The sequence below is a fragment of the Callospermophilus lateralis genome, unplaced genomic scaffold (genome assembly GCF_048772815.1).
Source record: "Callospermophilus lateralis isolate mCalLat2 unplaced genomic scaffold, mCalLat2.hap1 Scaffold_91, whole genome shotgun sequence".
Classification (NCBI taxonomy): Eukaryota; Metazoa; Chordata; class Mammalia; order Rodentia; family Sciuridae; genus Callospermophilus; species Callospermophilus lateralis.
This window is the reverse complement of record NW_027517238.1, coordinates 4,852,759-4,859,139: the sequence shown is the minus strand read 5'-3', so window position 1 is coordinate 4,859,139 and position 6,381 is coordinate 4,852,759. Positions and strand designations below refer to the sequence as shown.

At 50.8% G+C, this 6,381-nt stretch overlaps 1 pseudogene; it reads right to left on the bottom strand.

Annotated features, from left to right (window-relative positions):
* Positions 1–233: 233 nt before the first annotated feature.
* Positions 234–1,634, bottom strand: LOC143641233 (ubiquitin carboxyl-terminal hydrolase 21 pseudogene; annotated as a pseudogene).
* Positions 1,635–6,381: the final 4,747 nt, after the last annotated feature.

The following is a 6,381-nucleotide window of genomic DNA, read 5'->3' as shown; positions in this document are numbered from 1 at the left end:
TCTGGAAAGCTCTGTACACAGGGCTGAGTGAAAAGGGAGCCTCCAGATGGAAAGGTACTTTTAGTAAAAAGAAAATTAAAAATGGGAACTACATCCACTCCACCTTGCTCCCCAAATGAAAATACAGAAAAAGAGATAGCTCAGGTCAATGGGGACCCTTGAACTTAAGGGTGTTTTAAGGGTTTCACAGATGGCAGGGCTTACAGGGGCTGTCCTAAGCACTGGGAAGGCCCCTACATTAGTTGGTAGAACAGCACATAGCCTTCACTGGATGCCACTTGATTTTCACTTATAGGGGAGACACAAGAGTCATCATAGACATGCCAACCAGTCTGGCTTTGGCACAGGGCTGTGTAGTGGCCAGAGTGGACACTGCCTGAGTGGTTGCAAAGGGCATAAAGCTCATAAACAGGGCTCACAGTTTTGTCACTGGTAAAGTCCCCTAGGCTCATTTGCTGCAGTGGGAAGTCTACATCTACTGAAATTTTTGTGATGGTGCCTTGGGAGGTGGAGAATCAGTTTAGATGGAGAATGAGGATTGAGGGGAATCTTTGTATTGTCAACTTTTTGGTACTTTGTGTTTTCTGGCAACATCGGTCACACAATGGGGCATTCTCCAACTCTATCTCTTCTTCCTTGGTGAAAAGGTTGAAACAATTCCACAGAGAGACCTTCTCCCCAGAAAACTCTTACTTGGGGATGGGCAGGGACAGATCAAAAAAACCCTCAAAGGTCATGGAGCGATACCCACAGGCCTGGCACATGCAACAACTTTTCAACTGGCCCACAAAGAGGTCCACAATCTTGCTATCCTCTCATTCCAGGTAATGCTTCCACATTAGGTTGGCTCAATCATCATCACTTAACTCAGGTTCTTTGAGCAGAGTCTCTCCTCTGAGAGGTGGAGAAGGAGCTGGATCATTGGCCAAGATTGGTGGAGCCCGGCAACCTTGTCTGTTGAGTTCAAGGTGTAGTCTTTCCATGAGGAGTCTCAGGAACTCTTGGGCATCCTGCTGGTTGTTTCCAGAGAAGAAGGGAATGTTTTTCTGGAAGACAGCTTGGAATTCAGTAGGATCCACAGCTTCACAGGAGTTAGGGTGCCAGAGGGCACCAATCACATCTGCAAAGGCTTCAGTAAGTTCTTGGTCCTGGCCCATTTCAGGCACCTCTTGACGGAAGTCTCTTTGTAGACAGAAGTCTCTAAGAGGCTGAGTGCTGCTCAAGCACTGTAGCATAGCATTCAAGAAGCATGTATTTCCTAGATTTTGGAGGCCAACATGACCAGAGCCCAGAAGTAGTGTATGATGAGCAGATGTGGAATGGGCTAAGTTGGTCCAGAATGGGATGGGCAGAAACACAGTTGGGGGTGGTGAGCCAGGCAGGGGAACCCTATGATCTGCCTGAAGGGGATGAGGCCCCAAGGTCTGTCCTGATCCAAGTTCCAGTTGCTTGAGCCATTCATCAGTGGGACCTGGCAGGGGAGGAAATTGACATGGAGTTTGGCCCAGGGGCTGAGTTCCCGTGCTCCTTGCTGCAGGCCCACGGTACAAATTGTAGCTTAGATCTCACGTGGGATTGGACATTGACAGGGGTTTTAAGGTCCTGCTCATGCAGTGCTGAGAATCCAGGGGCATTGGGGAAACCACAGGCTGGACCTGTCCCACCATGAGGTGGTGTGAAGGCCAAACAGGGCCAGGCTCTAGCTCAGGTTCACCCCCACCTTACTTCACACAAACCCCTGCCAGCCAGACAACAGCTATGGCCAGAGATGTTGCCCAGATAACTCCTTCTGCAAGGACCACTGCCATCTTTTTTGGTCCAAACCACTTCACTGTCTCTCACCAAATATGTTTTTCTTACTTTCAATGGTACCCACATGTCCAGATCCAAAATGAGACACATGGTTTAGCCACAGGTTTTTTTTCTTCCCAGGCTTATAATTTTATGAAACTAACCAAGAGGCTGCATCTGAAGTGGACTGGTCATTGATACAACTCCCCACCCTCCTGGGCAGGCTGGCTAACCAACTCTGGAGGAAGGTGGCTCCACAAGCCCTGCAGCTTGAGCTCCACACAGTGGGACTAAGTGGCTGCTGGCCAGACTCATGGCTCTTTCTTCTGGTGCTCTTGCTCCTGTTCCTCCCCTGGACCCATGTTAGTAGTCCTTGGCCTACGTAACCAGGAACTGCAGACCTGGGGCTTGGATCCCTTCCTCCTGGCTCATGCAGTGGCCATATCTGACTGCAGTGCCCCAGTTCCTGTACTGGGGTTCTCCTTCCACAAATCTAGGGGCAGGCATGTTCCCTATTTCACAGATAAGAAACACAACTGAGGTTCAGTGATTTACCCAATGTCTAAACCCCAAGTCCAGGATCCATATGGTACCTAATAAAGCAACAGAGCCTGCGTATTTTCCAGATATGGGACAGGGAAAGACTGGACTTACCTTGCCAGCCTAGCTTGAGGCTATACTCAACATAGGGTGGTGGGATCTCACTATAGCTTACAAGACCTTTGTGTGATGGAAGCGCTTCATATGAGCAGCTATAAGAGCCAAAATGAGGGCTCTCTGGGTTCCTGGGATTACGGACATTATGGGAATTCCCACCTGTTCTCTGCATGGCCTGCAGTGTGAAGGGTTCTGTGCTCCTGGGCAGGTAGTCATCTTCAGATGCAGCATGATTCAGATGGCCCATATCCACTCCTGCTGGCTGAAGAGAAGACAGTGAAGGAACAGCCTTTACTGACCAGAAGAAACAAGGAGGAGGTTAAAATCTGTATTCAAGTCAATATAGCCACCACTGTGTTGTGGAGCATGTGGAGACCAGGCAGGAAGACAAGTGGGAATGGGAATAGGGGAATTGTCTAAGTCTCTTTCAGCTTTCCTGGATCCAGTATCTGGGGTAAGTCTCCTGTAAAATGCTCCTAGTGGCTGGGTCCACCCAGCCCTGAGGTCCATTGGGCATGGACAGCCCTGGCTGCAGACTGCATGGGCTATATGTGCCTCCAGCCTCACCATGCCCTGCCAGCCTCCAAGAGCTGATCAGGGGAATTATCATGTGGGCAGTCCTGTCCCTGAAAGGTGGGCTCGGGGCCATGGTGCATGCCCAGAAGCTTTCAGCACAGGTCACAAGCTGCAGTGGAGGTGAACAGCTCAGCTGCCTTCTCAGCCCTGGCCATACAAGCAGGCATTTCACAGTACTGAGTCCACCAATTGGCTTGTTGTCACCTTGGTACACATCTGAGCCTTCCACCTGACTCATCCTCTGCTGCACCATTCCTATTCTAGTTGAGACTCTGTGAATGAGGCTGTTGCAGGGAGTAGCACCACCCAGGCTTTCCTGCTCTGACCATCAGATGAGTCAAGGTGCCAGTGCCTCAGTCCTTCCAGACTAGGGACTGTGCACTGACCAGGGCCCTGACTTGAGGTATGAGCCCAGACAGGATCCTTTGAGGAAGCTCCCAGCAGTGGGGATGTACTGACAGCTCTTGGGGTGTGGACTTACACCTGTCCAAACAGTCTGCAGAGACATTCAAAACCCACTCACCTGATGAATGCTAGCTCCAAGGCTCCTGGACTCAGCAGAGGGTCTTGCTCTCTCCATGCCCCGTAGAAAGTGCTTGCAGGCCTCAGGGAAGGTATCTGTGACAAAGGAAATCAGACCAACGTGGCCCCAGCTGGTTCTGCATGGACCATCTCCATGCCCTTCAGTCACTCTGGTCTTATTAGTCCTCCAGAGGACACAGGCTCTGATCCTCTAGCACATGATTCACCTCTGACACATCCTGCCGCAGCACTGAGAGTTTGGAAGTCCCTCCTAAATACAGGGATTGCCCCAGTTGAAATCTACAGAGACCTCTTGATTTCTGCCTTCTCTCATTCACTTCCCCCTTTTACTCTACAATCCTGCTTTACCAGCTTGACTTGACCAGCACAGTGGGCAACATCAGTCTGAGGCCTGTGCAGCCCCCACAAGCCATACTAAAAACATGGGCACAGGTTTATATATGTGTGTTTTATCTTCCCTGCTGGAGGTGAATTCTGGGGCGGGGGTGGGGGGGTGGGGCAGGAGCTTGTTTTCAAAAACCTCTGCCTTCGTTCCAGGCCAGGGGCATGAGCACAGAGCTCCAAACCAGATGAGTCATCTCTGCCTCTGAGGATGCTGAATATGTGTCCTAATCTCAGGCCTCATATGAAGGGGAGATGAAGCTCTGTCCTGCCCAACTCTCCTAAGCAGCAGGTTTGAAGAAAGAAGGCTGTGCAGGTTCGCAGGTTCTCAGGTGGAGTTCCAATGGGAGGACCCGATACTGTTCCTGCATCAAGAAGATGAGGAGCGCACAGACCTGGAATGCACACAGGGAAAACCAGTGGCAGTGGAAAGAAGGACCTCAAAGAGAAATTCAGACTTAACCATAGAGAGGTAAGTGTCTCAGAAATTACCCTTAATTTCTCATGTTGTTGTATGAGTACTTCAAGGTTTGGCTGCAATCTGGGCTGAGGTAGATTTTCTTTTGAGTCTTTGGTTTGATTTATAAGTGAATGAAATGCTATGATTTGAGCCACAATGAAGCCTGTGACACACTGCTCTGTGGTTAACCAGGAGGGCCTGTTTCCTTCAGTGAGCAGGAACTTCTCCTAGAAACAGCTGGGGTGGCATGGAAGGCCTGCATTCCAAATGTCAGTGACCACAGGTGGATTAAAGTCTGCCTGGGGCCTGGGTGCTGAAGGCCAGCAAACTGTGAGTACCCTGTCCTTCCTCCCACTCCCCTGACCTAGCTGGGGTTGACACTGACCTTGTGGAAGGAAGCTGCTGTCCACTGCAGGGAAGTCTCTGTGTCTGGGTATGGTGGCAGCAAAAGACAATGATCTATCCTTCTTCCTGACCACAGGGTCCTGCGAAGGACAGCTCTGCTGCGGTGTTTCTACCTGGCTTGTGTTGTGGGATTGGCATGGGGTAGCCATGACATTATTGCCTGAAGCAGCTGCTGCCATGGTGCTGTGGCATCTATCCATCATGAATTTCTTAAGGATCTGGAAGGCTGAGAGTGGTGTGATTCTGAGTGCTGTGCAGCAGGATGAATCCTCCCTATGTCTCTCAGGACATGTGAGAATGCCTGTGGTCTGGCTGTTGGAGGTCAGGTACTGGGAGAAACTGCCACTGAGACATCTGAAGTCCAGGCTATGCCTCTGAGGCTTGGACTGGATACAGAGGTCTAGGACATAACCACAGATCCAGCTAACACAGTGCCCACTGCCCTGGGAAAGCTTCTGGCTGGCCATGTCACTCCTCATTTGGAATGAAGTCCTTGAGTTTTGAGAGAAGCTGTCACTCCTGAAAGAGGAAGAAAGGAAGGTCAGAACTGACTCCAAAAAGGAATCAGGGGTTGTCAAAGCCCCATTCACCCGGTTGGACTGGAGGAAGCTGGCTGAGGCCTGGCAGCTCTGAAGTCTACCTGGGACATGTATTGCTCATCTGTGACTTTCTCTCAACCTAGGATACAACTGCAAACCCATGATTCAAAACATGTGGGATGTTTCTCCTGAATTGCACTCCAGTGCATCCACTAGCTGGACACTCAGCCAGTGTTTGCCTCCCCATCCCATGAACCTTTGTTAAGCTGGGTCAGCCTACTCTGCATCCCAGCAGGTGTCTCTATGCCCCTCACACTGCCTGTTTGCTGACAGAGGGTCAGTCTTCACTGAACCCCCAAAGGATATCCACATTCATCTCATACTGCCTACTTGCTCACTGTGGCTGTATTCCCTGCAAACCAGCAGGTCTAGACACACCACTCACACTGCCAGATTGCTCACTGTGGCTGTCTTCCCTGAATCCCAGCAGGTTTAGACACCCCCTTCACACTGCTTGCTTGGTAGCTGTGGCCCAGTGTTCCCTGCACTCCAGCAAGTCTAGACACAAACCTCACAATGACTGCTTGGTCACTGTGTTTGTCTTCTCTGCACCCCATGAGTTCTAGACCCACCCCTCACACTGCCTGCTTGCTCACTAACAGTCTTCTCTGCACCCCAGCAGGTCTATAAAGACCCCTCACACTGCCTGCTTCATCACTGTGGCTGTCTTCCCTGAACCCCAGCAGGTTTAAACACAACCCTCACACTGCCTACTTGGTCAATGAGGATCAGTCTTCTGTGCACCTCAGCAGGTTTAGACACACCCCACACTGCCTGCTTGTTCAATGTGGCTGCCTTCCATGTACCCCAACAGGTCTCGACACCCCAGTCACACTGCCTGCTTGATCATGGTGGCTCAGTGTTCCCAGCACCACAGCAGATTTAGACACACCCATTAAACTGCCTGCTTGCTCACTGTGTCTGTCTTCCCTGCAACCAAGCAGGCCTAGACACACCCCTCACACTGCC